We start from the raw sequence: 19,501 nt of genomic DNA on the forward strand, positions 1-19,501 counted from the left end.
CTAAGTCAGGAGGATCGCTTGAGCCCAGGAGTTCAAGACAGTCTTGGGCAACATACAACATAGCAAGCCCCTGTATCTACAAAAAAAAAAAAAAAAAGCCAGGCATGGTGGCATGCACCTGTAGTCCCAGCTATTCAAGAGGCTGAGATGGAAGGGTGGCTTGAGCCTGGGAGTTGGAGGTTGCAGTGAGCCCTAATTGGGCGACTGCACTCCAGCATGGGTAACACAGCGAGACTCTGTCTCAAAAATAAGAAACCCCATCGCTGTCTCTCTCTCTCACACACACACACACACAAAAGCCCAATCAGTCAGAGAGGCCTAGCTCAGAACCAACACCCATCACCAGATGTGAATGAGGCTATCCTAAGCCATCCAATCCTATTCCAGCCACAAGATGACTGCAGCTGCTTGAGGGATTCAAGGTGAAACTAGCAGAAGAACCATCCAGCTGATCACAGCCTAAATTGCTGACCCACAGAATTATAAGTAAAGAGAATGTTGGTTGTTTTAAGAACTAAATTTTGGAGTGCTTTGTTACACAGTAATACTTAACTGATACAGAGCATATACATACAAATGCATCTTTTATTTATTTTTTTAAAGACTTGCTTTTTTAAGGAATCTCCCTCTGCCACTCAGGCTGGAGTGCAATGGTGCGATCTGGGCTCAGTGCATCCTCTGCCTCCCGGGTTCAAGCAATTCTCCTGCTTCAGCCTTCCAAGTAGGTGGGATTACAGGTGCCCACCACCACGCCTGGCTAATTTTTTGTATTTTCAGTAGAGAAGGGGTTTCATCATGTCGGCCAGGCTGGTCTCAAACTCCTGACCTCAGGTGATCCACCCACCTCGGCCTCCCAAAGTGTTGGGATTATGGGCTTGAGCCACCACCCTCGGCCTCTTTTTCTTTTTTTTAAATGAGGTCTCACTATGTTGCCCAGGCTAGCTTCCAACTCCTGGGTTCAGGCCATCTTCCTGCCCCAACCTCCAGAGTAGCTGGAACAAAAGCATGTGCCACTGTATGCAGCCATTTCTTTTTTATAAGTGAGAATCTTATGAAATAAAATTTATCAGAATTCCTGTGTTTAAATCTCTTGCTGGAAAGGCACAGTGGCTCAACGTGCCCCACCAGCAAGAGATTTAAACACAGGAATTCAACACAGGAATTCAGCCAGGCACGGTATCATGCCTGGTAATTTTTTTGGTATTTTTTGTAGAGAAGGGGTCTCATCATGTTGCCTAGACTGGTTTAGAACTCCTGGGCTCAAGCAATCCTCCCACCTTGGCCTCCCAAAGTGCTGGAATTACAGGTGTGAGCCACCACTCCTGACCTCTCATTTTTTACTGTAAAAAAAAAATTTTACTTTGGGAGGCTGAGGCGGGCAGATCACAAGGTCAGGAGTTCAAGAGCAGCCTGACCAACATGGTGAAACCCCAACTCTACTAAAAATATTAAAAAATTAGCCAGGCATGGTGGCACGCACCTGTAATCCCAGCTACTCAGGAGGCTGAGGCAGGAGAATCACTTGAACCCGGGAGGCAGAGGTTGCAGTGAGCTGAGATCACACCACTGCACTCCAGCCTGGGCAACAGAGCGAGACTCTGTCTCAAAATATATATATATATATATATAAATTTTGAAATGCATATAAAATAATAAAAATTTACTTATCAATAATGTTAAACTTTTCTAAACTGCTAATACTAATCAATAGTTTTTGTTCAACCATTCTAGAAAAAAGACTAAATTATTTTTGTGCTCTCTCTACAGAGAATATTGTAAAATCATTGTTATATGAAGGGATTACAGGTGTGAGCCACTGCACCTGACCTCCTTCTCAATTTCTTTTCTTTCTTTCTTTTGTTTGTTTGTTTGTTTGAGACAGAGTCTAGAGTCTTGCTCTGTTGCCCAGGCTTGTGTGCAATGGTACGATCTCGGCTCACTGCAACCTCTACCTCCGAGGTTCAAGCTATTCTCCTGCCTCAGTCTCCCAAGTAGCTGGGATTATAGGCACATGCCACTGCGCCTGGCTAATTTTTTATTTTTAGTAGAGATGGGGTTTCACCATGTTAGTTAGACTGGTGTCGAACTCCTGACCTCAGGTGATTCACCCGCCTCAGCCTCCCAAAGTGCTGAGATTACAGGCGTGAGCCACCGTGCCCAGCCCTCCTTCTCAATTTCTATTCAGAAATAAAATAAAAATCTTATTGCCTTCCAAGAGGCAAACGCTCTAAAGAGGTAGTTTATGTCCTTTCTGCATGTTCTTTTATTTTTTTTTTGGAGACTTTTTTCTTGCTCTGTTGCCCAGGCTAGAGTATAGTGGTACTATCATGACTCACTGCAACCTCGACCACCTGGGCTCAAGCCATCCTGCAGCTTCAGCCTCCTGAGTGGCTGAGACAACAGGCACACACCACCACACTCAGCTAATTTTCGTATTTTTTTGTAGAGGCGATATTTCACCATGTTGCCCAGACTGGTCTCAACTCCTGGGCTCAAGCAATCTGCCCACTTTTGTCTCCCAACGTTCTGAGATTACTGGCATGAGCCACCTTGCCTAGCCCGAACTATGAATTTTTCCTGCAGATATTGAGATGATCATATTTTTCTCTGTTAACCAGGGAATATGGTGCATTACATGAAAAGATTTTCTGCTGTTGAAATGCGCTTGCCTTCCTGGGATAATCAATTGCATTTATCTTCTTTCTTTCTTTCTTTCTTTCTTTCTTTCTTTCTTTTTTTGTTTTGTTTTTTGAGACAGAGTCTTGCCGTGTCACCCAGGCTGGGCTGCAATGGTGCAGTCTTGGCTCACTGCAACCTCCGCCTCCCAGGTTTAAGCAATTCTCCTGCCTTAGCCTCCTGAGTAGCTGGGATTACAGGCGCCCTCCACTATGCCTGGCTAATTTTTGTATTTTTAGTAGAGACGGGGTTTCACCACGTTGGCCAGGCTGGTCTCAAACTGCTGACCTCGTGATCCGCTCGCCTCGGCCTCCCAAAGTGCTGAGATTACAGGCGTGAGCTACCGTGCTCGGCCAATTGCATTTATTTTCTATTGTGAGTTTCTTTTCTAGCTCCCTGTCTCAGTTCATGCCTTGGAGGGACAATGACATTTCCTGTCTTGGCTCCTTGTCAAAAACTCCAGTTTCTTAGTTGGAATGTTCTAGAAGCTTCTGGAAACTTGGTTTGCTTATTAGTGATGTGATGGGATTGGTCAAGAGGCGTCAGGAGAGAACCTGGTGCTTTAGGCTGTAGAATCAGGTGAAAGCCAGGTTGTGAGCAAGTAGCAACATCCAAAGTTACCTACTTTTGTTTTTTAGCAACAGAATTCAAATTCTCTGCCCTTGTCTGGAAAGTTTATTCTGTCTCATAGATACTTTTTTTGTGAAAAGTGTAACTTTGGCTAGGCACCGTGGCTCACGCCTGTAATCCCAGCACTTCGGGAGGCGGGCGGATCACGAGGTCAGGAGATGGAGCCCGTCCTGGCTAACACAGTGAAACCCTATCTCTACTAAAAATACAAAAAATTAGCCGGGCATGGTTGCAGGCGCCTGTAGTCCCAGCTACTCGGGAGGCTGAGGCAGGAGAATGGCCTGAACCCGGGAGGCGGAGCTTGCAGTGAGCCGAGATCCTGCCACTGCGCTCCAGCCCGGGTGACAGAGCGAGACTCCATCTCAAAAAAAAAAAAAAAAAAAAGTGTAACTTTATCATTTTGTGTTTTGACCACTCCCTAAGGGCCAGACACTGTGCTCAGTTTTTTATATGCCTTACTATTAATGATGCCAGTTACTATGTACTGATCCTTTCCCCAGTTCTAGGCACTGTGATCATTGTTCTGCAAATAGCATTTTATTTAATCCCCTATAGGGTAGACATTAATCACCCTATAGGGTAGGCATTAGCTCTATTCTATGCATGAGAAAACTGCGACTGAGAGGCTAACTTGCCAGTGGTCACAAGACAGAGCCCAGGTTCCAAGTCGAATTTGTCTCATTGCAGAGCCTTTGCTATGAACCATCACTATACATGCTCTGGGAAATTGGCTTTGTCAGCCCAAACATGGCATCTAGGAAATGGCCTGTAAACTCCCATGATCAGTGTTATTAAGAACCGTTAGCTCCGTGTGACCAGTGCATGACCAAGCATTGCCAAGTGCGATTGGCTGGAGTCATTTGTGGTCTGATTGATCTCAGTGTCAGCTGTGACACATGTTCACATGGGATGTCTGCAGTAATAACTCCCTTAGGGAAATTGTGTTGCACGCTACTTTTTAAAGCTTTTAAAAAATAATAGCGTTATTTGAGATGTAATTCATCTGCCACACAATTCCCCAATTTAAAGTGTACAACTCAGTGTTTTTTGTATATTCACAGACTTACACAACCATTACCATAATCAATTTTAGGACATTTTCATCACCCTAAAAAGAAGCCTCATTCCCATTGTAATCATGCCTCATTTCTTCCCAAACTCCCCAGCACCAGCCAAACACCAATCTGCTTTTTGTCTCTATAGATTTGCCTATTCTGGACATTTCATATAAATTAACACAATTTTCAATTAATACAACTGGCTGGGTGCGATGGCTCATGCCTGTAATCCCAGCACTTTGGGAGGCTGAGGTGGGCAGATCACTTGAGGTCAGGAGTTCAAGACCAGCCTGGCCAACACGGTGAAACCCCGTCTCTACTAAAAATACAAAAAGTTAGCTGGTCGTGGTGGCGGGTGCCTGTAATCCCAGCTACTCAGGAGGCTCAGGCAGGAGAACTACTTGAACCCAGGAGGTGGAGGTTGCAGTGAGCCTAGATTGTGCCATTGCACTCCAGCCTGGGGAACAGGAGCGAAATTCTGTCTCAAAAAAAAAATTAATACGATTAATTGTATTAATTTATATGAAATGTCCAGCATAGGCAAACTATTAGATGTATTAGTTGACTAATAAAACAATTAGTTGTATTTTTTTGTGACTGGCTTTTGTGACAGGCTTTCACTTTAAATAATATTTTCAAGGTTCATCCACAGCTTGTATCAGCACTTCATTTCTTTTTTGAGATGGAGTTTTGCTCTGTCGCCCAGGCTGGAGTGCAGTGGCGCGATCTCAGCTCACTGCAACCTCTGCCTCCCGGGTTCAAGCAATTCTCCTGCCTCAGCCTCCCAAGTAGCTGGGATTATAGGCACCCACCACCATACCTGGCTATTTTTTTTATATTTTTGGTAGAGACGGGATTTCATCATGTTGGCCAGGCTGGTCTTGAACTCCCGACCTCAAGTGATTCACCCACCTCAGTCTCCCAAAGTGCTGGAATTACAGGCATGAGTCACTGTGCCCGGCCAGTACTTCATTTATTTTCAATGCTGACTGTTTTAGTTCACTTTGTGTTGCTATAAAAGAATCCCTGAGACTGGGTAACTTATAATGAAAGATTTATTAACCTCACAGTTCTGCCGGCTGAGAAATTCAAGGACATGGCCCTGGCTCTGGCAAGAACTTTTGCGCTGTGTTACAATGTGGTGAATGTCAAAGGGGAAATGGACACCTGTGGGGTGGGGGGGAACCTGATGGGCATCCTGGCTTTATAGCAACCCATTCTCTAGGGAACTAATTAATTCCTGTGAGAACTATCCAGGCTCGTGAGAGCAAGACCTCCCTCACTTCCTTTTGTTCCCACTTCATTGTCTCCACCTCAGCAATGAGTGAGACCACTCCTACCACATCACTAATGAGCAAACCAAGTTTCTGGAAGCTTCTATAACATTCCGGTTAAGAAACTAGAGCTTTTGACAAGGAGCCAAGACCGGAAATAACTTTGCCCCTCCAAGGCATAAACTGAGACAGGGGGCTAGAAAAGGAACTCACAGTAGAAAATAATTGCAATTGATTATCCCAGGAATGCAAGGGCATTTCAACTGCAGAAACCCTATTCATGTAATGCACCACATTACCTGGTTAAAGGAGAAAAATATCATGTCAATATCTGCAGGAAAAAGTAGCAGCTTGGAGTGGGTGCAGTGGCTCATGCCAGTAATCCCAGAACTTTGGGAGGCTGAGGTGGGTAGATTGCTTGAGCCCAGGAGCTCAAGACCAGCCTGTGCGACATGGTGGAATCCCATTTCTACAAAAAATACAAAAATTAGCTGAGTGTGGTGGTGTGCTCCTGTAGTCACAGCTACTCCAGAGGCTGGGATGGAAGGATGGCTTGAGCCCAGGTGGAGGCTACAGTGAGTCATGATTGCACCACTGTGCTCCAGTCTGGGTGACATAACAAGACTCTGTTTCAAAAAATAAAAATTAATAGGAGCAGCCGGGCGCGGTGGCTCACGCCTGTAATCCCAGCACTTTGGGAGGCTGAGGCGGGCGGATCACGAAGTCAGGAGATCGAGAACATCCTGGCTAACACAGTGAAAACCCACCTCTATTAAAAATACAAAAAATTAGCCGGGCATGGTGGCACAGGCCTGTAATCCCAGCTAATCCGGAGGCTGACGCTGGAGAATTGCTTGAACCCGTAAGGCAGAAGTTGCAGTGAGCCAAGATCATGCCACTGCACTCCAGCCTGGGCGAGAGAGCGAGACTCTGTCTCAAAAAAAAAAAAAAAGAAAGAAAAAAAAAGAAAAGAAAAAAGAAAAAGAAAAAAAAAAGACTAGGAGCAAATAAACTAAACTCCTAGCATAGGTTAATTTGATCTGGAGAGATAATGAGTGATTGTTGTTTTCTTCTTCCTTGTCCTTTACTTTCCCTTCCTTTCCCAAATTCCTGTATTAATTTAATTACAATGTTTCAGAATTCTTCCTTTTCTGTAGTATCACTTTAGGGACCTGACTTTCTTGGGCCAGCCCTCACACCTGTCTGTCGGCAAGCGGCCCCTACCCGAGTGTGCACAGCACCTGGCCCTGTGTGATCCGGGGGGCCTCTTGGCTTGTGCCCACCCATGCCTGCAAGCGCTGTGTTCTCGCCAAGGCCTCAGATCTCAGGCTTTGATCCTCCAAATGCTTGAAGAACATCAACTCATTAGTTTCATCCCCATGACTACACAGTGGGGTCGTGGGGGCTTCCCCTTCCTCCAGCTCCTCAGGCAAGTGGATCTGGTGCCCTCTAGCAGGCAGCTGAGGACAAGTTGAGAAGGGGATGTTTGTAGAAAAGGTGTTGGGAGGTGGGAGTGGGGGCAGCAACAGAGGCACTTGCCAGAGGCCATTTCCTTCCCTGGCAGGTGTGGAATGGAGGACTTTATCAGGGTCTTTAAATTTTTAAAGACTTTTGCTGGTGATGTTTTGTCTTGCTGTCACTGTTTTATCAAAGAGGGCAGGCAAATGGGCTTTGGTGTCCTTAACTATTGTGTATGAGGGTGTGAAAGCCAGGACTGCTACAGGGACCTGCAAAACGAAGATTCCTGGGTGGGAGCAGAGGTGGGGTAGGGGGTATTGGGAAGCAGGAGAACTGTTAGTGCCTCACGCTGAATTGCTGCTGGATTCTGGTTGTTCTTTCTGGTTTTGATCCATAGGTTCTGGATCACACCCTGGAAAACTAGAACTCAGATAAGACTGGTGTTTTGTTTCTTTAAACTTTTTTTCCTTTTTGTTTACTTGGTCTTTTGTGTAGGAGAAATCCACTACCACCTCAACTTCTACTATAAGGTTGGCAGCCCTGAGGATCCTTTTTTTTTTTTTGAGATGAAGTCTCGCTCTGTCGTCCAGGCTGGAGTGCAATGGCGCGATCTCATCTCACTGCAACCTCTGGCTCCCGGGTTCAAGTGATTCTCCTGCCTCAGCCTCCCGAGTAGCTGGGATTACAGGCGCCCACCACCACAACCGGCTAATTTTTATTTTTGGTAGAGACAGGCTTTCGCCATGTTGGTCAGGCTGGTCTCAAACTCCTGACATCAGGTGATCCACCTGCCTTGCCCTCCCAAAGTGCTGGGATTACAGGCGTGAGCCACCACACCTGGCCTTTTTTTTTTTTTTTTTTTTTGAGACAGGGTCTTGCTGGGTTGCCCAGGCTGCAGTGCAGTGGCACAATCACAGCCCACTGCAGCCTCAACCTGCCGGGCTCAAGCGATCCTCAGCCTCCCGAGTACCTGGGACTATAAGTGTGTGCCACCATGACTGGCTAATTTTTATTTATTAATTTATTTTTATTTTTTCATAGAGACAGGGGGCTCATTATGTTGCCCAAACTGGTGTTGAACTCCTGGCCTCAAGCCATCCTCCTGCCTCGGCCTCCCAAAGTGCTGGGATTCCAGGCATTAGGCACTCTGCCTGGCCTAGAACTCCTTTTTTAATGGAGCATGTTATGAATGTATTCCTGCTTCCACAGGAATGAGGAGTAGACAGTTCCACACTAGTCCACAAAAGACTAGTTTTTAACTCACAGTTAGCACACTTTTTTTAGTAGAAAACGAATAGGAAAAAAAGATACAGATATGCCGCAGAGAGAGAGAGGACAAAATTACTCATAATTTCATCACCTGGAAATGTGGTTTTGGTGTCTATTCTCCATTCATTCATTCAATAAGTATTTATTGAGCACCTATTATTTGCTATTTTGAATCCTGGGGATCTAACCGTGAGCTTAAACACTCTCTGTCCTCATATGGTTCACAGGCTAGCGAGGAGATATAATTTAACCAAAGATTAAAATTAAATGTGGATAATTAGCCAAGTTGTCTACACATAAATGGACAATTTAAACAATGACAAGAGCTAGTATATTCAGTCCTACAAGAACATAAAATATTGGGCTCTGGTTGGGCACAATGGTTCGAATATCTGGAATCCCAGCACTTTGGGAGGCCAAGGCAGGAGGATCACTTGAGCCCAGGAGTTCGAGACCAGCCTGGGCAACATGGCAAAACCCCATTTCTACAAAAAGTACAAAAATTAACAGGGCATGGTGGTGTGTACCTGTGGTTTCAGCTACTTGGGAGGCTGAGGTAGGAGGACTGATTGATCCCAGGGGGGCTGGAGGGTTGGTGGGAGTAGAGGTTGCAGTGAGCCTAGATGGTGCCACTTCCTTCCAGTCCGCAATGTGGGCGGGAGAGTAGTCAGGGGCCAGACCAGACAGCCCCTGAAGACTTTGTTAAGAGCTTTTATTTCAGAGAATGGGAAACCATTAAAGGGTTTTTATTCAGAGAAGGTGACATTAACAGGCTTTCTTTTGGAAAATACTACTTATTACATACTTTGTGCATTTATGTACTACTTTTTTCACAAGAGGCAATTATTCTTTACTTATCATTATTATTATTTTGAGACAGAGTTTCACTCTTGTCGCCCAGGTTGGAATGCAATGGTGCAATCTCGGCTCACTGCAACCTCTGCCTCCGAGTTCAAGCAATTCTCCTGTCTCAGCCTCCCGAGTAGCTGGGATTACAGGCACCTGCCTCCATGCCCAGCTAATTTTTGTATTTTTAGTAGAGACGGGGTTTTACCACGTTGGCCAGGCTGGTCTCGAACTCCTGACCTCAGGTGATCCGCTCGCCTCAGCCTCCCAGAGTGCTGAGATTACAGGCGTGAGTCACTGTGCCTAGATATTATTTTTATTTCTTTATTTATTTTTGAAATGGAGTCTCGCTCTATTGCCCAGGCTGGAGTGCAATGGCACAATCATTTGCGGCTCACTGCAACCTCTGCCTCCCGGGTTCAAGAGATTCTCTTGCTTCAGCCTCCTGAGTAGCTGGGATTACAGGCACACACCACCACGCCCAGTTAATTTTTGTATTTTTAATAGAGAGGAGGTTTCACCATGTTGGCCAGGCTGGCCTTGAGCTCTTGACCTCAGGTGATCTGCCCGCCTCAGCCTCCCAGAGTGCTGGGATTACTGGCATGAGCCACCGCGCCCAGCCGTTATTATTATTATTTTTTTGAGTTGGAGTTTCGCTTTTGTCGCCCAGGCTGGAGTACAATGGCAACATCTTGGCTCACTGGAAACTCCGCCTTCCTGGTTCAAGCAATTCTCCTGCCTCAGCCTCCTGAGTAGCTGGGATCACACGCGTGCACCACCATGGCCAGCTAATTTTTGTGTTTTTAGTGGAGATGGGGTTTCACCATGTTGGCCAGGCTGGTCTCCAACTCCTGACCTCAAGTGATCCACCTGCCTTGGCCTCCCAAAGTGCTGATATTACAGGCATGAGCACCGCACCCAGCCTTTTTTTTTTGAGACAGGGTCTTACTCCATCATCCAGGCTAGAGTGCAGTGGCATGATCAAGGCTCATTGCGGCCTTCACCTCCCAGATTCAAGCAATCCTCCCACCTCAGCTTCCTGAGTAGCTGGGATCACAAGTGTGCACCACAACACAAAAATCCAATTCTTATGGAGCTGACATTTTGCGGAAGTGCGTTCAGATTCTGGGCGTTTTGGATTTTGATTCTAGTTTCTCAAATTGTCACATGACTTTGGGCCTCAGTTAAAAAATGTAGATTCTTGGCCGGGCACGGTGGCTCACGCCTGTAATCCCAGCACTTTGGGAGGCCAAGGCGGGCAGATCACGAGGTCAAGAGATCGAGACCATCCTGGCTAACACGGCGAAACCCCGTCTCTACTAAAAATACAAAAAATTAGCCAGGTGTGGTGGCAGGTGCCTGTAATCCCAGCTACTCAGGAGGCTGAGGCAGGAGAATGGCGTGAACCCAGGAGGTGGAGCTTGCAGTGAGCAGAGATCCCGCCACTGCACTCCAGCCTGAGCGACAGAGCGAGACTCCGTCTCAAAAAAAAAAAAATAGATAGATAGATAGATTGATTGATTGATTCTTGGCCTGATTCTTGGCCTGACCACAGTCTTAATGAATTAATAAGGGGAAGGTAGTATGTGGAAGAGTTAACAAGCTCTCTAAAGTTATTCAGAACAGCTGGAAAATAAGATATTAAGTGAATTAAACTGCCTCCCTTCTCTTTTTCCCAAACACTGATCAGCCACTCAGCAATCCTGCATATACATCTGTTGATATACTAAATTTTCCAAAATATTTATCATAAGAAAGTGGGTTCAGATGGCTTGAAGGAGAAGCAAGTCCAAACATCAGAAGCAGACATTTGACCTTGAACGAGAAAGTGGTGGGGGAAGCAGAAAGTGCTGTCCTTGTCCCTGCTTTTTGTCTGCCACTGAGTTTGCTGTGCACCCATGGGCAGGTCACATTACTGATCTAAATCTTGGTGTGCTCATCACCAAAACGAAGTTACGCTTTCTCAGATAGTACCAGTTCATGGAAAGGTGTTGGGTTAACTGCATCAAAATCACCTGGAGAGCTTATTACATCTCCAGATTGCTGGGCCCAATAGATTGGAAGAGTCTGATTCAGGGGGGATAGGATGGCATCCATCACTTCCTCTGTTTTTATTTTATTTTATTTTTATTTTTATTTTTTTCTGAGACAGTCTTGCTCTGTCGCCCAGGCTGGAGTGCAGTGACACTGTCTCGGCTCATGGCAACCTCCGTCTCCTGGGTTTGGGCGATTCTCCTGCCTCAACCTCCCGAGTATCTAGGACTACAGGCTCATGCCACCATACCTGGCTAATTTTTGGGTTTCTCCATGTTGGCCAGGCTGGTCTCGAACTCCTGACTTCAAGTAGTCTGCCAGCCTCGGCCTCCTGAAGAGCTGGTATTACAGGTGTGAGCCACTGCACCTGGCCTTCCTGGGCAACTTTTGATATGGATCCAGATATGGGATCTTGCTGGGCTAGATCAAACTCTCTGTGCCTCAGCTTTCTCATCTGTAATGTGTAATCATTCCCCTGATGGTAGAATTAAATAAGCTAACTTCCATCATGCACTTAGAACAGTGTCTGGCATGTAGTAAGTACTGTGTAAGTTTTAACTATTCTATCAGTCAGGGTCCAATCAGGAAGACAAAAACCACTGTGAGTATTTAAACCAGAGGAGCCTGGGTAACCTAGGGAGACCCCATCTCTACAACAAATAAAAATTAGCCAGGCATGGTGGCGTGCACTTGTAGTCCTAGCTACTTGGGAGACTGAGGTGGGAGGATTGCTTGAGGCCAAGAGGTTGAGGCTGCAGTGAGCTGTGATGACAGCACTGCACTCCAGCCTGGACAACAGAGTGAGACCCTATCTCAGAAAAAAAAAAAAAAAAGAGGTAATGGAGAGGATGAGAAGACAAACGGCGATGGTGATGCAACACAGAGATTAGACAGCATGAAGTCTGCTACCCCTTAGCAAAAGGAAGAAAGGGAAAGGTGACCAGGCGCAGTGATTCACGCCTGTAATCCCAGCACTTTGGGAGGCTGAGGCAGGTGGATCACGAGGTCAGGAGCTCGAGACCAGCCTGGCCAATATGGTAAAACCCTAAAAATACAAAAATTAGTTGGGTGTGGTGGCACGAGCCTGTAGTCCCAGCTCCTCAGGAGGCTGATGCAGGAGAATCGCTTGAACTCGGAGGCGGAGGTTGCAGTGAGCCGAGATTGCGCCACTGCACTCCAGCCTGGGTGACAGAGCGAGACGGTGTCTTAAAAAAAAAAAAGAAAAAAAAAAAAAAGGCCGGGTGCGGTGGCTCACGCCTGTAATCCCAGCACTTTGGGAGGCCGAGGCGGGTGGATCACGAGGTCAGGAGATCGAGACCATCCTGGCTGACACGGTGAAACCTTGTCTCTACTAAAAATACAAAAAATTAGCCGGGCGTGGTGGTGGGCGCCTGTAGTCCCAGCTACTCAGGAGGCTGAGGCAGGAGAATGGTGTGAACCCGGGAGGCGGAGCTTGCAGTGAGCCGAAATCACGCTACTGCACTCCATCCAGCCTGGGCAACAGAGTGAGACTCCGTCTCAAAAAAAAAAAAACGAAGAAAGGGAAAGGTGGTATCACTGGAGCCTAGAGTCTGGGGTCACCTGGGAGACCCACAGCCAAGCTGGATCTGCAGACAAGACACAGCCACTTCTTAGGCACTGTTGAGCAAGCTCTCTGGCTCTTTTGTTTGTCCTGCCTCCTGCCCTCCCAGTAGTGCCTCCATCAGCTGAATCCAGAAGGATGTCATCTTTCAAGGGAGCCTGGGAAGCAGTCTGCAGGGGTCACCCCTGCCTTTTAGGGGAAGGATGAAGAATGGCTCTGAGAGCAGATTCGTATATTTTGTTATTATTATTATTATTATCATTATTATTTTCTTTAAGGTCCTTTTTGGTCCTAAAGTTCTCAGAGTTTCTAGACCTTAACCAACCACTGCAGCGGGACCCGGGGCGTCATGAGTGCTTATTGACTAATCGACTCCTTGCCCTCAGTGTACACACGTACACAAACGCTTGGCTTCTGTTCTCTGGAAACTGACAGCTCAGGCCTTGGCAAAAATTCCCCAGTGCTGAAGGCAGCACAGCCCCACCCAAGATTCAGGGAAAGGGAAGGTATGCAGCCCAGGTTTCTCGACCTGGGCAGGCTGCCTCAGCATCTTTAAGGATTCAGAAGTGATAAATAGGAAGAGCTGGCCGGTGATGTCACAAGGCAAATAGACGGGTCCTGAGGAGGTCAGGAACAGACGCAAAAAGGTAAGATTGTGGAATCCCTCTCGCAGAGCCCTGGGGTGTGAGGTGCCAGGAATTAGAGCCTCACCCGGTTTTAAGGCCACTTCCTGGAAGACTGGAAAACACCCTCTTGTCTTTGGGACACATCCCTTTAAGTATGCTCCGTGGGAGTGAAGCTCTGGGAAGTTTACTACCAAAAATGGGCAGAAAAGCTCTTTCTGAATGTTTCTTGGAAGACCCAGAATTTAACCTTGACCAAAGGCAAATGTGTTTATTTTGAAACGTTCTTAGAGAAAGGATTGAATATTGTGGAATTCTTCCAAATACACAAAAGACCTGTTCCCCCAAATCATTCTTCCAGCAAATATTTATGGGTAGCAGCTTGGCTACTAAGTCAGGCAATGAGTTTGGGAGCGAGAACTAGATTAGCCTGTTGCTTTGCCTCTGCCCTGGCTATGTGGCCTTGGGCAAGGGACTTAACTTCAGTTACTTTGTCTGTAAAATAGGAATAATAAGAATTACCTTGTAAATTTATGAGGATTAAAATGAGCTTGTGTATGAGAGTATTTAGCACAGAGTCTGGTATCCAGTGAGTAATCAGGAAATGGTAATAGTTCATTTTATTATGACTTGCATGGCTTGTATGACACTTTGCAAAACACTTTCCCTTATATTAGCTGATTGGATCTCCTCTCAGCTCTGTGAGGTGGGTCAGGGAACCAACATTGATCTTGACTCTACTGTGGATCTAGCACCCTGCCACATGCTTAACAGTGATCAACTTGTTGGTTTCAGTTATTCAATACATATTTGAGTATCTATTTTATGCCAGGCTATTCTATGCACTGGAGATACAGCAATAAACAAAGGAGACAAAAGCCCCTGCTTCTTGCAGAGGATACAATGCAGGGAGACAGACAATGAGTACAATTTAACAAACTCTTATGTAAACTGTCTCCTAAAGTGCTTTACAAATATTAACTCACGACCTATGAGGAAGTTGTTATTATGCTTATCCCATTTTACAGATTAGAACACTGAGTTCCAAGGGGATTGAAAGTCACAAGGTCTCACAGCTAAGGAGAGCTGGATTCAGGATTCAAAGCCAGGCAGTGTGACTCCAGAGTCCATGCTCTTAATCTTTTTTTCTTTTCTTTTCTTTTTTTGAGGCAGAGTCTCCCTCTGTCGCCCAGGCTGGAGTGCAGTGGTGCAATCTCGGCTCACTGCAATCTCCGGGTTCAAGTGATTCTCCCACCTCAGCCACCCGAGTAAATGGGACTACAGGCATACACTACCATGCCTGGCTAATTTTTTGTATTTTTAGTAGAGACAGGGTTTCACTATGTTTCCCAGGCTGGTCTCAAACTCCTGAGCTCAAGCGATCTGCCCGCCTCAGCCTCCCAAAGTGCTGGGATTACAGACATGAGCCACTGTGCCCAGTCCATGCTCTTAATCTCTACTATAGGTCATCTCTCAAAAAAAAATCATATATATACTAATAAATTAAAGTATGATAAGTGCTATGAAAACATATAGGCTGGATGTGGGGCTCACACCTGTAATCCCGCTGCTTAGGGAGGCCGAGGCAAGAGGATCACTTGATCCCAGGAGTTGGAGACCAGCCTGGGCAACAGTGAGACCCCGGCTCTACAAAGATAACTTTTACAAAGCTTAAAAAAAAAAAAAAAGCAGAGTAAAGGGAAAAGAGAGTGATGGGAGAGTGCTGTCTCTGCAGGGGGCTTGGGGAGGCCTCTCTGATGAGCCACATCTGAGCAGAGACCTGAAGGAGGTGAGGGAGAGGGGCAGGTGGATGTCTGGGAAGAGTGATCCAAGCAGAGGGAACGGCAAGTGCAAAGGCCTGTGGCGGGCCCACCCCTGATGTTGGGAAAGCTCAGGGATCTAGTGGGAGCCGAAGTGGAAGATGGCTTGGCCTGAGCCTCTGGAAGGAAAGAGTGCAGGAGGCGCAGGTGTGTCGGGGAAGGCCAAGAGTTCAGTTTGGGATAATCTCACCATCACCCATCAAGTGGAAAGCTCCGAGGGGCCTAGAGGGGTCAAGGAACTCACACCAGGTCACTCAGGCAGTCATTTTCAGAGGCACGATTCACAACTCAGGTCTGTGGACCCTAACTTCAGGCCATGGGCATGTCTTAGTTTGGGTGCTGTGGGGAAGTCTGGAGAGGTAAGAGTCCGATAGCCCTGACCTCTGACCCTGTGTTGGTCCATTTGCATTGCTGTAAAGGAATACCAGAGACTGGGTAATTTATAAAGAAAAGAGGTTTATTTTGGCTCATGGTTCTGCAAGCTGTACAGAAAGCATGGTGCTGGCATTCGCTTCTGCTGAGGGCCTCCAGAAGCTTCCAATCATGGTGGAAGGCAAAGTGGGGACGTGTCACATGGAGAGAGAGGGAGTAACAGAGAGGTGGGGGAGGCACCAGGCTCTTTAAACAGCACACAGCGCCAAGGGAGGGGAGTTCAAAAACTGGAAAAGTGATCCCAGGGAGTCCAAGCAGGGTCCTGACAGTGTCCACTATACTTCCCTTCCCTATTTCAGAAATGGCGTTGTCTGGCTGGGTGTGGTGGCTCATACCTGTAATCCCAGCACTTTGGGAGGTGGAGGAGGGAGGATCACTTGAGTGATCCTCCTGGCTGGAATTCAAGACTAGCCTGGGCAACATAGCAAGACCTCATCTCTACTAAAAATAAAAATAAAATCTAGCTGGGCATAGTGGTATGCACCTATAGTCCCAGCTATTTGGGAGGCTGAAACGAGGATTTCTTGAGCCTGGGAGATCAAGGCTGCAGTGATCTGTGATTGTGCCACTGCACTCCAGCCTGGGCAACAGAATAAGACTCTGTCTCAAAAAAGGAAATGGTATTGTCATCCTGCTGATTGCTCGGGCCAGGCCAAAAACCCTGGAGTCATTCTTGACCTGCTCTGCCTCTCATACTCCACATCCAATCTTTTGGCCAATTTTGTTGACAATACTTCAAAATATACCCAGAATCTGATCACGGGTTTTTAAATTTTTTTAGTAAATTAAAAAAAAAGTGGTAAAATACACATAACATAAAATTTACCATCTTAACCATTTTTTAGTGTATTCTTCAGTGGTATTAACTGCGTTCCTATCGTGCAACCATTGCCACCATCCATTGAACTCTTTTCATCCTGCAAAACCGAAACTGTGTACCTGTTAAACATTTTGTTTATCCATTCATCTATCAGTGGGTGCTTGGATTGGTCCTACCTTTTGACTATTATGAATAATGCTGCTATGAACATGGGTGTACAAACATCTCTTCAAGTCCTGCTTTTTTTTTTTTTTTTGAGATGAAGTTTCACTCTGTCACCCAGGCTGGAGTGCAATGGCGCAATCTCGGCTCACTGCAACCTCTGCCTCCTGGGTTCGAGCAATTCTTCCACCTCAGCCTCCCAAGTAGCTGGAATAACAGACGTGCACCATTACACCCAACTAATTTTTGTATTTTTAGTAGAGACGGCGTTTTGCCATGTTGCCCAGGCTGGTCTCAAACTCCTGACCTCAAGCGATCCACCTGCCTCGGCCTCCCAAAGTGCTAGGATTACAGACGTTGAGCCACCGTGCCTGGCCCCTGCTTTCACTTTTTTTGAGTATATACCCAGACATGGAATTGCTGGATCATATGGTAATTCTATTTTTTTTTTTCTTAAGGAACTACCATACTGTTTTCCATAGCGACTGCACCATTTTACATTCCCACCAACAGCACACAAGGATCCTAATTTCTCCACATCCTCACCAATGCTTGTTACTTTCTGGGTTTTAAAAAATCTTCTGCCAGGCATGGTGGTTCATGTCTGTAATCCCAACACTTTGGGAGACTGAGGCAGGAAGATCGCTTGAGCCCAGGAGTTAGAGACCAGCCTGGGCCATAGGGAGATGCTGTCTCTACAAAAAAAAAAAAAAAAAATTAGAAAATTAAAAAATTAGGCCAGGTGCAGTGGCTTATGCCTGTAATCCCAGCACTTTGGGGGTCGAGGTGGGCAGATCACCTGAGGTCAGGAGTTCAAGACCAGCCTGGCCAACATGGCAAAACCCCATCTCCATTAAAAATACAAAAATTAGCTGGGCATGGTGGCACCCGCCTGTGGCCCCAGCTACTCAGGAGGCTGAGGCAGGAGAATCGCTTGAACCTGGGAGGCGGAGGTTGCAGTGATCCCAGATCGCACCACTGCGCCCTAGCCTGGGCGACACAGCGAGACTCCATCTCAAAAAAAAAAAAAAAAAAAATTAGCCAGGCGTGATGGCACACACCTTTATTTCCAACTACTTGGGAGGGTGAGGTGGGAGGATCGCACTTGAGCCTGACAGGTTGAGGCTGCAGTGAGCTGTGATCATGCCACTGCACTGCACCCCTGCTGGGGTGACAGCAAGACCCTGTCTCAAAAAAAAAAAAAAAAAAAAAAGTCTGACTGTTTCAGACCCACTCCATAATGACCAACCTGAACCAAGCCATTTCATCTTTTGCCTGGATAACTGCAATGGAGCCCCCACCAGCCTCCCTGCTTCCCTTGTCCCTTATAATTTTCTCAACATCATTCCTCTGCTCAAAACCAACAGTGGCTGCCTCCCCTGGTTCCCCAAGTAGGGGCCAAAGTTCTTACAATGGCCTACATGCTCTACAAGGTGTGATCCTGGCCCTCCCATACTCTGACTCACTTCCTACTTGCTCTCTCTACTCCAGCCACACTGGCTTTCTTGCTGTTCCAAGTAATCTACTGCCTCGGGGCCTCTGCCCTGTTTTCTCTGCCTGGAATGCTCTTTCCAAAGCATGGTTCCTTCACTTCCTTCAAGTCTTTGTTCTAATGCCACTTTATGAGTAAGGCCTTTGGGCTTTCTTGTTTGCTCTCCGAGTTCCCATCATTTTCTGCCCTTCTGTGCCCTGTCCTGAGCCTGGGGAGAATGACCCCTCTAGAAAGCAACCTGGGCTTTCTTGCCTCAGGCTTCTGAGTGGGTTTGGTGAATGGGAGGTGCCACCAGGAGATGAAAGGCAAGAGGGGAGAGATGCTGGGGTATTTTTTTCCCTGCACTTTCTCTGCTCTGCTCTGGGCAGTGGCTGTGCCTTCCTCGATCACAGCTGCATTTGGGAATGGATCCCACACTTCCCTGTCCCCTTATCCACGGACTTCCAATAACATGATTTCCTCTCTGACCTTCGGTTCTCAAAGTAGTCATGCCTTCCAGCTCTTGTTTGTCTCTCTGGTGCCTCAACACCCCTGTTGTCTGGGCTCCCTGAACCCTGCCCATTTCTCTCGTCCCTTCCTTAAGACTTGAACCTCCCGGCTGGGCGCAGTCTCTAACGCCTGTAATCCCAGCACTTTGGGAGGTGGAGGCGGGCGGATTGCCTGAGGTCAGGAGTTTGAGATCAGCCCGGCCAACATGGTGAAACCCCGCCTCTACTAAAAATACAAAAATTAGCTGGGGATGGTGGCAGGCGCCTGTAGTCCCAGCTACTCGGGAGGCTGAGGCAAGAGAATCGCTTGAACCCGTGAGGCGGAGGTTGCAGCGAGCCGAGATCTCGCCATTGCACTCCGCCTGGGCAACAAGAGCAAGACCTCGTCTCAAAAAAAAAAAAAAGAAAAGACTTGAACCTCCTGAGTTCGATTCTGTTTCCTGGTAGACCCTGACTGGCACACCTTGTGAATCACTTTATTTCCCATTTCCAAATCCAATCCCAATCCACCCCCTCCCCCCTTTTTTGAGCTAGGGTCTCACTTTGTGCTGTTGGGAATGTAAAATGATGCAGTCGCAGCCAGGCGAGGTGGCTCACGCCTGTAATCCCAGCACTTTGGGAGGCTGAGGCAGGCGGATCACTTGAGGTCAGGAGTTCTAGACCAGCCTGGCCAACATGGTGAAACCCGGTCTTTACTAAAAATACAAAAATTAGCCGGGCATGGTGGTGCGCACCTGTAGTCCCAGCTACTGAGAGGCTGAGGCAGGAGAATCGCCTGAACCCAGGAGGCAGAGGCTGCAGTGAGCCGAGATCGCGCCACTGCACTCCAGCCTGGGC

General features: G+C 46.9%; 2 non-coding genes across 2 annotated transcripts; both read right to left on the reverse strand.

The window, feature by feature from the left end:
* Positions 1 to 7,583: 7,583 nt before the first annotated feature.
* On the reverse strand, positions 7,584 to 7,716 carry LOC112437485 (small nucleolar RNA U109). The gene has a single exon (XR_003026086.4). It is a non-coding gene; the product is annotated as a small nucleolar RNA U109 (small nucleolar RNA).
* A 498-nt stretch (positions 7,717 to 8,214) lies between these two features.
* Positions 8,215 to 8,332, reverse strand: LOC112437486 (small nucleolar RNA U109). The gene has a single exon (XR_003026087.1). It is a non-coding gene; the product is annotated as a small nucleolar RNA U109 (small nucleolar RNA).
* Between the last annotated feature and the right edge of the window lie 11,169 nt (positions 8,333 to 19,501).

This window comes from Pan paniscus, chromosome 18 (assembly GCF_029289425.2).
Source record: "Pan paniscus chromosome 18, NHGRI_mPanPan1-v2.0_pri, whole genome shotgun sequence".
NCBI lineage: Eukaryota > Metazoa > Chordata > Mammalia > Primates > Hominidae > Pan > Pan paniscus.